Genomic DNA, 16,542 nt, shown 5'->3' with positions numbered 1-16,542 from the left:
AAGTTTTTTTTTTGGTTAAAAAAAGGCTTTTGCATTTCAAAAATCATAAAGGTCAAAAGATAAATGACAAACTAGGAAAGAATATTGGAACTTACTTCACAACCAAATGATTCACTTCCTTAACATAAAGCATTTCTAGAAATCAATATGGAAAAGACCAAAATTCATGAACTGAAAGTTCATAGAAAAAGAAATACAAATGTCCCTTAAACATTTGAAAAGTTCACTCCAGTCATAAAGAGAGAGAGGGATACATTAAGACTATACTGTGATACAATCTCTCCCCCACCAAATTGGCAAAAATCAAAATTTTAACAATATATTCTAATGGTAAGGCTGTGGGGAAACAAGTGTCATATATTGTTGTTAGGAATAAAACATGATACAACTCCTTTGCAGGAAAATTGGTCAATATCTATCACAATCACAGCTGTGTTTACCCTTTGGCCCAGGAATCCCACTTCTAGAAATATATTCTAAGGACACAACTGTACAAATAGAAAATGGTATGTGCACAAAGTTATTCATTGAGACATCAGTCACTAGCAAAAACAAAAACAAAAACAAAAAACCAGGAAACAATCCAAATGTCTATCAATAGGTTCCTGGCTGTATAAACTATGATACCCAGACCCTTACTGAATAAACTATGGTACCTCCATATAATGGAGAACTGGGCAACCATAAAAAGGATGAGAACAATTCCAGTGTATTGATATGGAGTGATCTCCAGGAGACATTGTTAATGAAAAATCATGGAGCCAAACAGTGTATACAAGTATGCAACCTTTGCAGAAAGGGACAAAAGGGAGTAAGAATATGAGTACAAATTTGTCCATATTTGTAATAAGAAACACTGTAAGGGGGCTTCCCTGGTGGCACAGTGGTTGAGAGTCCACCTGCCGACGCAGGGGACACAGGTTCGTGCTCCGGTCCGGGAAGATCCCACATGCCGCGGAGTGGCTGGGCACGTGAGCCATGGCTGCTGAGCCTGCGTGTCCGGAGCCTGTGCTCCGCAACGGGAGAGGCCACAGCAGTGAGAGGCCCACGTACCGCAAAAAAAAAAAGAAAGAAAGAAACACTGTAAGAATTGATCAGAATTAATTTTAAAATTTGGTTACTGTTAGGTGGTAGGAGAAGTGGGGGGGAATTGGGATGGAAGAGGAACTTTTTGGAATATAGCTTTTAACTTCTAAGGTACGTGACTGTTTTACATATTCAAATGACATGTATTATATAAAAGTGGTAAAGAAAAACCACCCTTAAAAATCAAAGGCAAAAAGAAAAATTAATCCAATCACCTTTAAAGTTAATAACACAATCACACAGAGAAAATAATCAACTGAGTTTAAAACTTAGCACTTTGTACTTACTTAGTGGGATATGTTCTAGGATAAAAAACATATATTTCAGTCATTCCATTGTATTATAATTCTGAAATAATGATACAGAAACAAAGTTGTTACATTAATGATGTTAGAAAACATCCCTTATCCAATATGATTGTTGTTTTTATAAAAAGAGGAAATTTGGACAGAGAGACAGAGATACAAACAGAGAGACAACCAAGTGAGGGCACAGTGAGACGGTGGCCATCTGCAGGCCAAGGAGAGAGGCTTCAGAAGAAATCAAACCTGCTGACAGAGGCTTCAGAAGAAATCAAACCTGCTGACAGAGGCCCCAGAAGAAATCAAACCTGCTGACACCTTAATTTTGGACTTCCAGCCCCCAGAGCTGTGAGAAAATAAATTTCTGTTGTTTTAGACACCCAGTCTGTGGTATTTTGTAACAGTAATCCTGATAAACTAACACAGTATAACAATGACATTGTGGTTATGTAGGAAAATTTTTTTAGAGATTTCTGCTGAAATTTTTAAGCATGAAATGTATTAATGTCTGTAACTTTTAAATCCTTAAATAATGAAGAAAGGGTGGCAAAATGTTGATTGTCAAATTTAGGCAATGGGAATTAATTTTTATCTTTCTACTTCTCCGTAAATTAAAAATTCATAGCAAAAAGTCAAAATTAAATGCAAGGAAATGTTCAAGTGTAGCTGGGAGAAACAGGGCACGAGGCAGGATATGCAGGCAGTTTGGGGGAACATGAGGATGAAAAGCCCAGGGGCAAGACCCCTTTACAAGGAGACCCCTGCCTGTTATGGGAGTGAACTCAGGGCCTCTGTGTTTTAATCCATCTGCCCATGAGATAGGGGGGTTAGAATTCAAGTGAATATTGCATCAGAGAAATGGTCAATAGTAAGGCTGTGAGAAAAGAACAATTAAAAATGAATGTGGTTTAGCTGTAAAACATTACTAATTTCAGTCGCTTACGTGAACTACCAAACATTTAAGTATAAATACTGTTCAGCATAATAATAATTATGCGTACAACTGAAAAAATACAGTTGGAAATATATAATTATTTTTAAGTGGCATAATAATTAAAGGAGCTTTTCAGAATTTAGCCAAATTCCTCATATTGGATAGGCAGCTCCTGGTCTGAGCTGAGGCTGCTCGATTCTCTGTCACAACAAACCTAACAGCCCCGACACATTTCTTCATGTCAATCAATCAACAGATATTGAGCACTTACTTTGCAAAACTGCTGTGCTAGACATTATGGTTGATAGGAAGAAGAAAAAGTTTACTCAAGGAGTTTACAACCCAGTAACGAAGTTTTATACCCAAACAAAAATAATTTAAAATATAAGGTAGGTAATAGGTGCAAATGACTCATACACAGGAACAAAGGTGGGTTTATAGAATAGTTATTTGTATCAGGTAAAAGGTGAAAGCGGTAGCTGTGTGGATGAAGCAAGGATGTCTCATCTCAGAGCAAGGGGATATATCGAAATAATATAAAAGTAGATGTAGAAGCAGTAACAAGCATTGGCATGCAGCCAATGCCTGGACAGAGTTGCAATGACACTGTTAATCCATGTACCCAGATTCGTGTGCTCCTAGGCAACACCTCAGAGATGTGGTGGGACACCGTGCATGCTTACAAACATATGTTATGAAAAACAAAACGTTACGGAGGTGGATGTTGTCATGGCTCAAGGGAAGGTATGATAGAAATCTCAGGAAAAGAGGGAACTATTGATTCCTAAGTCCCTGTCTGGTCTCACCGGGTCGATGCCCCTAGCCTGCTCCCTTGGTCCAACAGGTCAAGTGTAAACACAAATACCTGATGCTCCTATAACAGTGGTGAGGGGAAGCGTGACTCCAGTGGGGCCAGAGGGCGAGTGGGAGGGTCAGACTGTGGCCCCATAATCATCCTCACTCAAAAGAGACATACGTTCTCTTTGCCTTTTGGAATGGAGGTTATCCTTCCAGAGTGTCCAAGAAAAAACTTCAGAAAAAGAGGTGAGACATGATCCAAGGAACAAATAACCAAGAGCATGTAGAATTCTGCCTGGAGGACAAAGAAGGGTCAAAAGTGAGGTGTGCCCTTCCTAGCTCTATCTGGCTCTCAGTAAGACCTCACCCCACCTTCCAACAAGCCAAGCCACCTCCCCTTCACCATTACAATCTGCCCCAAAGACCACTGCCAACGAGGAGGTTCTCTGTAGGGCTAAGCCCAGCATGACTTGTAATCGTGCTTGTGTTAACCAGTATCAGAAGTCCAAGCCTCCTAGGTCAATGCTCATCACCTGAATTCTCTTCCTTTAAGGCTCTAATCTGACCTGATTTCCCACCCTTCTGGCCTCACCCACCCCAAAGTCTCCCATTCTGTTCTCTGGGTCTCACGGACTGTCATCAGCGTACCCCCTTCATCCTTAAACTCTTCTTTAAATCACTGGTTTCCAAAGTGTGAGTCTGGCCAAGCAGTGTCACATCACTTAAAAACTTGGAAGAATGAAAATCCCCAGGTTCCATCCCAAACCTACTGAATTCCAATCCCAGGGGTGGGGGTTTGGGGGTAGCTGTCTCTGCTGTAACAAGCCTCCAGGTGACTCAGCATTTGTGACGTCTACTTGCAAGTACTCTCCTTCTAGATCTTGGAGGAAAAACCCGTCTCACCACTTTGATCACTGCACAGACCAACCTTCCTTCTTGCATATTAATTCAATACCTCACCCTAAAACAGCAATGAGGCCACCCTTTCCACCTTTTATTTTCACCCCTAACTTCTAACACCACCCCTCCCAACACACACACAAACACTGCTCCTGAATCACCATGTCTGAATTTCTTAGAACTAATTCCCTTTTCTTTTACCCTAAAACCATGGTCTCCACGTTTTCCTTTTTTATTCTGCACACCATCAGTTTTTTTTCATTTAAGGAGTGACCTCCCAAATGTGTATATTCACATAAAGTATGTACACATATGGCTGTAGTAATATATTTTATATGTTATACAACAAAACTTCAGAATAGAAAAAAAAGTAGCTATGCAGTAAAAATATTTAAATAACGAATTTGAGACCTTCTTTATGCACTCCAGTGATTCATGTTGTGCAAATTACTTTGGAGACATCAGTTTTGAAGGAATCAAGACTGAGCTTCCACTACAAGTTTCTAGGCCCAGAGGCACACAGGCCTCTGACTGGGAGCACAAGTTAGATTTCTGCAGTTGCATGACAGCAAATGATTAACAACAGATTGCCAATAAAAAAGTCCCAGGTCTGTAGCCTCAATGTCAGTGGCGTAAATACTCCCACTGTGGTGATTTCAAGCTACTGAGAACATGTGGCAGAATGTGAAGTCTGGATAAACAAAATTGATAAACCCTTAGCCAGACTCATCAAGATAAAAAGGGAGAGGATGCAGATGAATAAAATTAGAAATAAAGAAGGAGAAATCACAATTGACACTACAAAAATACAAAGGATTATAAGAGACTACTACAAATAACTATACGCCAATAAAATGGACAACCATGAAGAAATGGACAAATTCTTGGAAAGGTACAATTTTCCAAGACTGAACCAGGAAGAATTAGAAAATATAAACAGACCTATCACAAGTAATGAAATTGAAACCATAATTAAAAATCTTCCCTCAAACAAAAGTCCAGGACTAGATGGCTTCACAGGCGAATTCTATCAAACATTTAGAGAAGAGTAACACCGATCTTTCTCAAATTCTTCCAAAAAATTGCAGAGGGAAAAACAATTCCAAATTCATTCTATGAAGCCACCATCACCCTGATACCAAAACCAGAAAAAGACATCACAAAAAAAGAAAATTACAGGCCAATATCACTTATGAACATAGGCGCAAAAATCCTGAACAAAATACTAGCAAACAGAATCCAACAACACATTAAAAGGATCATACACCATGATCAAACGGGATTTATCCCAGGGATGTAAGGATTCTTCAATAGACACAAATCAATCAATGTGATACACCACATTAACAAATTAAGGAATAAAAACCATATGATCATCTCAATAGATGCAGAAAAAGCTTTTGACAAAATTCAACACTTATTTATGATAAAAACTCTCCAGAAAGTGGGCACAGAAGGAAACTACCTCAACATAATAAAGGCCATATATGACAAACCCACATCAAACATCATTCTCAATGGTGAAAAACTGAAAGCATTTCCTCTAAGATCAGGAACAACATAAGGACGTCCACTCTCACCACTACTATTCAACATAGTTTTGGAAGTCCTAGCCACGGCAATCAGAGAAGAAAACGAAATAAAAGGAATCCAAATTGGAAAAGAAGAAGTAAAACTGTCCCTGTTTGCAGATGACATGATACTATACATAGAGAATCCTAAAAATGCCACCAGAAAACTACTAGAGCTAATCAATTAATTTGGTAAAGTTGCAGGATACAAAATTAATGCACAGAAATCTCTTGCATTCCTATACACTAACAATGAAATATCAGAAGGAGAAATTAGGGAAACAATCCCATTCACCACTGCAATAAAAAGAATAAAATACCTAGGAATAAACCTACCTAAGGAGGTAAAAGACCTGTACACAGAAAACTATAAGACACTGATGAAAGAAATCAAACATGACACAAACGAATGGAGAGATATACCATGTTCTTGCATTGGAAGAATCAATACTGTGAAAATATCTATACTACCCAAAGCAATCTACAGATTCAATGCAATCCCTATCAAATTACCAGTGGCATTTTTTACAGAACTAGAAAAAAAATCTTAAAATTTGTATGGAGACCCTGAATAGCCAAGCAGTCTTGAGGGAAAAAAATGGAGCTGGAGGAATAAGACTCCCTGACATCAGACTATACTACAAAGCTACAGTAATCAAGACAATATGGTACTGGCACAAAAACAGAAATATAGATCAATGGAACAGGATAGAAAGCCCAGAGATAAACCCACGCACCTATGGTCAATTAGCCTATGACAAAGGAGGCAAGGATATACAATGGAGAAAAGACAGTCTCTTCAATAAGTGGTGCTGGGAAAACTGGACAGCTACATGTAAAAGAATGAAATTAGAACACTCCCTAACACCATAGACAAAAATAAACTCAAAGTGAATTAGAGACCTAAATGTAAGACCAGACACTATAAAACTGTTGGAGGAAAACATAAGAAGAACATCCTTTGACATAAATCACAGCAAGATCTTTTTTGATCCACCTCCTAGAGTAACGGAAATAAAAACAAAAATAAACAAAAGGGACCTAATGAAACTTAAAAGCTTTTGCAAAGGAAACTACAAACAAGACAAAAAGACAACCCTCAAAATGGGAGAAAATATTTGCAAATGAATCAACAGACAAAGGATTAATCTCCAAAATATACAAACAGCTCATGCAGCTCAATATCAAAAAAACAAACAACCCAATCAAAAAATGGGTGGAAGACCTAAATAGACATTTCTCCAAAGAAGATGTACAGGTGGCCGAGAGGCACATGAAAGGATTCTCAACGTCACTAATTATTAGAAAAACGCAAATCAAAACTACAATGCGGTATCACCTCACGCTGGTCAGAACGGCCATTATCAAAAAATCTAGAAACAATAAATGTTGGCAAGGGTGTGGTGAAAAGGGAACCCTCCTGCACTGTTGGTGGGAATGTAAATTGATACAGCCACTATGGAAAACAGTATGGAGTTTCCTTAAAATACTAAAAATAGAGCTACCATATAACACAGCAATCCCACTACTGGACATATACCCTGAGAAAATCATAATTCAAAAAGAGTCATGTACCACAATATTCATTGCAGCTCTGTTTACAATAGCCAGGACATGGAAGCAACCTAAGTGTCCATCAACAGATGAATGGGTAAAGAAGAGGTGGCACATATATACAATGGAATATTACTCAGCCATAAAAAGAAATGAAATTGAGTTATTTGTAGTGAGGTGGATGGACCTAGAGTCTGTCATACAGAGTGAAGTAAGTCAGAAAGAGAAAAACAAATACCATATGCTAATGCATATATATGGAATCTAAAAAAAAATGGTACTGATGAACCTAGTTGCAGGGCAGGAATAAAGACACAGACATAGAGAATGGACTTGAAGACACGGGGTGGGAGGGGGAAGCTGGGGTGAAGTGAGAGTAGCATCAACATATATACACTACTGAATGTAAAATAGCTAGTGGGAAGCAGCTGCATAGCACAGGGAGACCAACTCGATGCCTTGTGCTGACTTAGAGGGGTGGGATAGGGAGGATGGGAGAGAGGCTCAAGAAGGACGGGATATGGGGACATATGTATGCATATGGCTGATTCACTTTGGTGTACAACAGAAATTAACACAGTATTGTGAAGGAATTATACTCCAATAAAGATCTAGCTTAAAGAAAAAAAAAAAAAAGGTTTGGGAAGTGCCCAATCGCTCAAACAAGCCAACTCCAGCACTGGAGTTTTGTGCCCAAAGCTTCTTGATTAAGGTCTATTTTTCATTTAATTCCCTTTCTTCTAGAGAACTGGTTTCCTAATTAAGCATTTTCTTGCTCCCTCTTAATTTCTCAAAGCCCCTGCCATGGCTGAGGAAGACCTTTAGTCCTTCTGTCTTTGGTGGTGGCCTCCAGTATAGTACAGAAGGCTGATGGTCCCCTGGGATTTGTCCACTTGACAGTGAGAGTAGGGGGGAGAGAGAAGCAGGGACAGCCCTGCCTTAGCAATCCTTGCCCCAGGGCCCTATGTCACAGATAGGGGTGTATGCAAACTCACCGCACCTCCACAAATGGAAGCTGGGTTTCAGATCTCTCCAGAACCCATGCCCCTTAACTCCAATAGCTTCTGCTCCCTGTTCCTCTCCCCACACGCAAACCCCAAACCTGACAGTAGTGAGTAGGAGGGAGCTCTTGAACTTTTAGGGCCAAATGAAAGGGGAAAAAGAAAGTTTATTAATGTAAATATCTACAGTGTGAATGGAGCATTTACTAGGTGACAGGCACAGTCCCTACTGCTTTATAAAGTAGTTACTATTAGTATTGCCACTTTGCAGATGAAGAAACAGGTTTGGAGAGGTTAGACAATTTGCCCAAGGTCACGTGGCTAATAAGAAGTAAAATTTGGATTTGAACCCAACCAGGTGGACCCCAGAGCCCATGCTTACAGTGACACATGTTCTACCACCTAGCCCTGCTATCTGATATGTTTTGGGACACTGAAGAGGGCTCTGCCTGGTGTAGAAAAATCCAGAGATGTGCACCCCTGTCCTCAAGATGTTTTCCTAAAACTTACAGGCTCCTTGGGAAAGCAAGACTAACGTAAGTGAAGTAATTAGAAAATCTTAGCAGACAGCCTGTAATTAGCTGTAATGTGATATCTCCCGTGGCTAAGAAAAGTGCTTCCTGGTAGAGGCCATGAGACCTCACCCCTGCCTCCAGAGCTATAATCACTCTTTTAAAAAATCAGAATGTAGGTCAGATGGGGCCCTCAGCTTGCAATCTGGTACTGTAATTCTCTCTCCCAAGGAATCCCACCTGACCAAATGACATACCCCTAACATGCCTATATAAAGCTGCACTGTATGCACAGGTTTTTGGGGTTTTTTTTAACACTTTTCTCAGACTAATGAGAAAATATTTTTAAACCTCTGTTTAAAAGTTTCTGGTTTTCAAGTGCCACCAAATCCTGGGGTCTGGGCTCTGGCCTTTACTCCATCCTCTCCCTCTCTCTGGTGGTATCAGTTCTTCAAGTCTGCCCACCGCGGTCTGCCCTAAATTGACAATGTGACTAGAAAACGAGATATCCTTAGAAGAAGAGTCACTTTAGAAGTCCAACCTTGTCCCCATTCCTATTGCTGTGGAACAAACTACGCCAAAACTTAGTGACTCAAAACAGTGCCATGTTGTTATCTTTCACAGTTTCTGTGACAAATTCTTAGTTGGGTGAATCTATTAGTTTGCAAGGCCAGAGATTAATTTTCGCACGGTTCTGGAGGCTAGAAGTCCAAGACCAAGGTGTTGATTTCTTCTGAGGCTTATCAAAGTGACCAGATTAGGTCCAAGATGGAATCACTGATGCTAAGCCCCACGTTTGCAAACCAAAATTTAACTACATCTCTACCCTCAGCTCTCCCAGAAAAAGAAGAGCAAGGTCAGCTGATGAGGGCTTGCCTGGGCAGCACAAGTTACCTGACCCAGCTCCAGGACTTCCCTTCACTCCATGTAAGGAAGGTAACCCTGCTTTAACCAATCAGCAAACACCCAGTGTAACTGCCTAATTCCTGCTCACTTGGGTCTTTAAAATCCCTCTTGCTTTGTACAACTCTTTGGAGCTCCTTTCTATCTGCTAGATTGGATGCTGCCAAATGAAGCCTACTAGATCAGTAAGTTGTCTGTGGAGAATTTTCTTGTTTTTTTTTCTCTAGCCCTACCACGCAGCATGCGGGATCTTAATTCCCCTACCAGGGATTGAACCTGTGCCCCCTGCTTTGGAAGCATGGAGTCTTAACCACTGGACCACCAGGGAAGTCCCGGAATTTTCTTTTAACAGACCTCTCTCCTTGGCTTGTAGATGGCTACCTTATCCATACGTCTTCACACGGTCTTTTCTTCTGTGTGTGTCTGTGTCCTAACTTCTTCTTATAAGAGCACCAGTCATGTTGGATTACAGCCTGCTCACACGACCTCAGTTTTACCTCAGTCACCTCTCTAAAGGCCTTGTGTCCAAATACAGTCACATTCTGAGGCAGTAGGTTGGGGGTAGGATTTCAAAATAAGAGCTTTGAGGGGAGTACAATTCAGGCCATACGGTGGGGTTTTTTTGCTCCTTGTGCATTCACTGATGTCACTCAGTCGGACTTAGTTATCAGATGGGATGGTCTGGAGGATCCATCATGGCCTCAATCACCTGTCTGGTGCCTAGGTGTGGATGGCTGGAAGGCTGAGCTCAGCTGTGCCCACTGACTGGAGAGCCTTCACATGGCATCTCCATCCTGGCCACCTTGGAGCAGTCAGACATTTTACATGGAGGCCGGTGCCTGCCTCCAGAGAACCAGGCATGACCTTTTATGACCTAGCCTCAAAAGTCACATAGCACACCTCCGCCATGTTGTATCTGTCAAAACAGTCACAAACCCACCCAGATTCAAGAGAAGGGGACATGGACACTATCTCTCAGGGAAAGGAGTCTCACAGAATTTGGGACCTTTTTTTAAAACTGCTGCAGGCTGTTTACAGTTCAGCCGTATCACCCACAATGGTTCCTACCACTCAGTCATCCTGACCAGGTGAAAAGAGCTTGATTAACCCTACAGTTATTCTCAGCTCTCTGGGTTTCTCTCTGCTTCTTGAGCGCTCTTGGAGGTAGTAGTGCAGGTTTATAAGGATCCAATGGTCCCTTTCAGCCCATCCGACCTCATCAATCCTTCAGATCCTTTCCTAGGGGTTCAAACACGCCAACTCTGTCCTTGTGGGTCCTTCTTCACTGACTCGGCTGCTGTGCTTTGGTCATAGGAAGTCCAGACTTGCCCTAGTCTCTATCCCCACCCTATCTCTTCATCCCGTTTGGAAGACGTTTTGGGATACCCTCTGTTTTCCTTTTTGAGCTATTTTACTCAAAATGTGGGGGACCCCTCAGTCCCCCATCTCAGAGCTACCATTTTGTATCTTGCATGCTACTTGCCTTGCTCCTATCTCGGCCCCTTTTTATCATAAAGATTGGAATTTGCATATGTCTGACCCAGATGGGGCAGGCCTGTCAGGAACCTATTTGCTGGAGAGACTGACTGGAAAGCACAGGAGACAGAAGACAGTGTGAGGCACTGACGGTCTGACTTAGGAAGAATCCTCAGCTCTCAGAATTGCTGTGATTGTCAGATCCTGAATGGCATGTGTCACTTGGACCTATCCTAGCTCCCAACCCTTCGACACAGTTTGGATCCTGGATTGAGACACAAGCCTTTAAAAGAAAAACTGAAAGAGCTGTTCCTGTCCCTACTTTAAGGCCTCCTTGTAACTGAGTTTATCACTAAGGAAGGGGGGTGTTCTTCCGCTTTTCCATGGAGGGAGATTCCCAGCATATCCTGTGACGATGCCTGTTTTCACTGGTGTAGAGTCCACGTGAATCCCCTCCCCAGGAAGGGGCTTCCGAGAAATCATTAGGGAAGAAAGTTCCAGGGGCGGGAAGCCTATACCAAAAGGAAAAAGGGAATGAGACTTGAATTATTAAGTTAATCAGCCCCATTCCTGTTTACAGAGGAGGCCTGGGAAACTCAGGTAAAAAGAGAAAGATCACTGCTTTGTTCCTTCCCCTTGCTTTGCTCTCCGTTTCCACACCCTGGGTGGGCAAGGCCACTTCTGGCTCAGTGGTATTTCCTTGCATGCTACCAGCAAGCCATTTCCACGATTCTTAGTCAAGGAAGTGTAAGTTCTTGCCCAGACCCTGTCACTCTTAAGTCTTGTAACCTCATGCACTAGGAACTGGCTGAACTAAGTTTCTTCATCCACAAATTGTGAGTTATACCACTCATTAACCACAAAGGGCTGTTTTAAGAACCAAAAAGTATAAATGATTTAAAATGAAGAGAATCACTACATAAATAGAAGTATTCTAACAATTCTAAACAATGCCTTTGAATATCTCCTTTGTGACTTCCAAGGGCATGGAACGATTTTAACAGCATCTTCTAGACTTCACTTCCACCTGTGTACATCTCTCTCTCGCACCACACTGTAGACCTTTTGAATGTAGGGACAGTGTCTTCTGCATCCTCATATTCTCTAACGCACCAACCGCAGAGCTTAGCAAATTACAGGAGCCTAATAAATCATTAGTGACCAACTTAATTTTAAAACCTCCCCACCCTATTCTCCCTCATCATGAGACATCTCTTAAATTCGTAACCAACCACCTTATCTCTTTTCGGGACTACGTCATAGCATTAATGAGTAATTAATTAAATTTTAGCATCACCTCTGTGGGACTATGGGGCCTGAGGTTGTGTCCTTTTCCAGGGACTGCCTTTATTATCCAGGGTTGTGGTTATGAATCATACCTTCCCTGCTCCTGTACACAAAGGAGTTTCTGCAAGATTTGGTAGCCGAACTCCTGAGTTCTTAGTTTGATGTCTGCTGATCTGTGAGTCCGGATGCTGCTGGCTGTCTCTGCCGAGGAGCCTGGTGATCCGAGCTGATTCAAGATTCTCTGAGTCATCAGAGAATAACACATCGTCAAGGCTGTTTCTGGCCACCATCCCATCTCCCGTAGGCAAAAGTTCCCTTCTTCCCTCAACTCAACTAAAAGTAAAACTAGTGTCCTTTCCAGCTCTCATGTAAGATGTCTCCAGTTGCAGCAGTGATTCATTCATTCCCTCTCCCACCAGATATCAGGGGGAAATTTGCGGGGAAGTAGGGTTGCTCCCATTTTGATCATCTTAAAAATTCTTACCTCTGTTCAAAGGGCGCAACTTAAGACAGGAGCACCCTGAGAGTTTAATCTAATTAAACGTACTACATAAATACTGGCTGCCCAGGTCCTTAAAAAAAAAAAATTAGATGTGTAGCACCATGGAAAGGCCCTGGTTGAACAAAATAACTCTGAGCTTCAGGGGAAAATTATGGGTGAGCATATGACCATATGCCCCAGACTCATCTGCATAGGACTCGGAGCCCCAGGGTGTCAGTGACATGTTAACTGGGTTCTAATCTACTTCTTACCCCAGACAGCTCCCTTCAGACCTGGGCGGTGATGATGTGGGCAGACTTCTCTATCTGGGTGACGCACAGGCACCTCAAACTCACCATGTTCAAAGGTGAACTCAACATTTCCTCCTCCAAACAAGCTCATTCCCGGTGCTCTCTATCTCAGTCGATGACATGCCATCTACACAGTCACCCAGTTAGAAACCTAGAAGTCATTCTTGACACTTAGGTTTTCTTTCACCGTTACCCTCAACATCCAGTTACCAAGTGCTTAAACTTTTGGAATCTTTCTCTACCTCCACATCTCCAATGCCCCTGCCCAAGTGGAAGCCTTCCTCATCTCTCACTTGGAGTTAGCCATTGGAGCGATCCACCTAAAACTCAAATCTAAACTTATTTCCTTAAATCATGTCTGTAGTGCCTCTAAATCTACAAGATAAAGTCCAAAGACTTTTAACAAAGATGCTTCATCTGGCACTCAGGGTCCTCCACATGTACGCCCTGCTTACATTTTCAGTCTTATCTCTCTTCGTTCACACTTTTTTTATATATATAGGTAGATTTTTTTTTTATCGGCATATAATTGCTCCACAATGTTGTGTTAGTTTCTGCGGTACAATGAAGTGAATCAGTGAATCAGTATACCTATATCCCCTTCCTCTTAGACCTCCCTCCCAACCCACCCTCAATCCCACCCATCTAGGTCGTCTCAGAGCACCGAGCTGAGCTTCCTGTGCTTTATAGCATGTTCCCACTAGCTATCTATTTTATGCATGGTAGTGTATATATGTCCATCCTAATCTCCCAATTCGTGCCACCCTCCCCTTCCCCCCTGTGTCCACTTGAACTTTATATATCTGTAACCACAAATTGATTATTGGTTTTCCAACGTATTGGCTTTTTGACTGGAGTGAACCAGGTATTATCAAAAAGACTTTCTGTTCTACTAGGCTGCTCTTTTCCTGGTCTTTTGACTAGAGATAGAAGAATCGTGGGGCTTTTTTTTGTCTTTGCCTGTTAGGGGTTCCAGGTTGAAGGTTTCTCCAACACCCTGCAGTTTGAGATATACTGGAGGAAAGCCCAGGGAATTCACCACATGTCTATCCTCAAGTCCTGAGATTCGAAGCAGTATACCTTTTTCCTTCCACCTTTCAGAGTCTCCCTGTGTTTGTTGTATTATATCTGGGTTTTCTTTAGTTGTAAGAGGGAGGACTAGAAATGGAGCTTTTCTATCTTGGCCAGAACCAGAGTCCTTCAATTAAGCTTTAATGAATAAATCAAAGAAGCTAATTGAGAAATACTTACGGACCAGACGAGTTGGGTACGTTAAAGCAGTGGTCCCCAACCTTTTTGGCACCAGGGACCGGTTTCACGGAAAACAATTTTTCCAGGGACCGGCGAGGAGGGGGGCATGGGTCAGCTGGTAGCGCGAGCGATGGGGAGGGCAGATGAAGCTCCGCTGGCTTGCCAGCTGCTCACCTCCTGCTGTGCGGCCCCGTTCTTAACAGCCGCACAGCAGCCGGGGGCGTTGGGGACCCCTGCTTTAAGGGATGTATACTCCTCTATTATGGAGAATGTTGAAGAGAGGGCTCCCCAGGGAAGACCTGCTCTGGAGTTCTGGGATGTACTCAGAGCGTCAGGATGATGAAGCGCTATTCTCTATCAACTCCTAGGGAGGAATTTCAAACTGTAGACACAATAAAAATCGATAAAACTGAGCACTGTCTTATGAAGAGTGTGGAGCGAGAGACTGAGCTGGGATAAATGAAACTGTTTTGTATAAGGCTAGTTCCAGAGAGCAGCACCGCAGCAATCAGTCCTACATCCACCAAAGAGCAAAAAAGTCCTAGCACATCCCCAGGTGAGCTCCGTTACCCCGCTTATGGAAGGGCAACAGAAAAATTTTTTCAGAGGGACAGTTGAAATTCTCAAATAGTAACAGCCACACCTGACCAGCCACTAATTGAAAAGATTTCAATTGGCAGCTTTGGCAAGAGTATGCAACAGCCTCAAACTGGACCAGAAAACAAGAAGAAGCTATGAGCAAGGGCTAGCATAGCCCAGAATGGGAAGGCATGGTTTGGGGATCCCCTACTAGACTTTAGCATGCATTATATTCAGGGTCCCTCCTTCCTCATCTTAGCCCACATCCTGTGGCTGGGAGTGTCTTGCTGGGAAAAATGGGAATGGGAGGAGTTAGATAAAGATTTCTTAGGGATAGCACGATCATCCATCCAGATGCTTAGAGACTGCCAAGACTGGACCAGATATTTTTTGGCAAAGGACTTTGAGAGTTTTGACGTGGGGAATCCTGAGATATATTGAATTAAAATGGAACATAGTGGTCCATCTGATCTTTGCCTTTTATATCCCAAATTGGAGTTATAATTGTAATTATGGTTCTATGAATTCACGAATTCTGCTTCTGACACTTTCTTTTTAATATTCCCTTTCTAGCCTGAGATTTATTCACTTTTTCACATTTGGACCTATAGGACCCATGTCCTACAGTCTCACTGCAGACTAGTTGAGATAGCCTAAAAGCGCTGAGGGGAAAAATTAACAGATCAGAATAATCTGATCTAATCCCACCTTTTCGGTGAAGAAACTGACAAACCTGGGTCTCCCCACGGTGAGTTGTTAAATCCGCCTAGACTGAGAAGCAATGAAGCTTTCTCTGTTTCCTATTTCTGAATCTTTTTAGTGGGATGTCACAGAGTGAGACTTTGACATCTTATAACAACCTCTGAAGGATTCGCTGTTGGCCTGGTAATGGGAAACATGCCAATAAACAAATAAATATTTACTTACTTATTTAGATGAAAAACTGAGGAGTCAGGCAACCTGTCGGCAAATGACAGACGAGTAGAACAGACCAGAAGCACATGGGAAACCTCCAGTCAGAAAGAATATCTTCTGAGGAAAACAGAAACTCATTCTTCCCTACAGCAACCACCATGGGGAAGGACTTCAGAATCCACTGGGCATCTGAGAGGCAGGTGTTGAGCTCCTCAAGCAGCTCCAGTGCCCAGAAGCAACTCCTACAAGCAGAAAGGGAAGAGGAGCAGGTCCTCGACTGTCAGGAGGCGCTTTGCTTCTGCCTGGGAAGTGGACCGGCTCCCTCGCGAGGCAGAAACAGAGCTGAGCCACGTGAAGGGAAGTTTGCTCCCAAGACGGAAAACCAATGGAGACGCTTTACTGGCTTTGATGTTTGGGGTTTTTGGTTGGTTGTTTGAAGCAGCAAACCGTGCTGAAAGACGAGTGATGATGTGAGATAAAGAATAAAAGACTAGGGAAATACAAAGAGAGTGTATTCTTAACATGGAGAATTAAGGAGAATCCTCATTTTGGGATAAAAGGACATTTTCGTTGGGCCTGGGACATTTAGAGAGAGAATGAAAACCTTCCAGGCAGGAGCAAGGCACAGGCAGAAGTGAAGGAAGACACATGTGAGTCCGGAAAGGATGAGTATTTCAAGAG

The sequence above is a fragment of the Leucopleurus acutus genome (assembly GCF_964270905.1).
Source record: "Leucopleurus acutus genome assembly, chromosome: 5".
Classification (NCBI taxonomy): Eukaryota; Metazoa; Chordata; class Mammalia; order Artiodactyla; family Delphinidae; genus Leucopleurus; species Leucopleurus acutus.
This window is presented reverse-complemented; position numbering follows the sequence as displayed.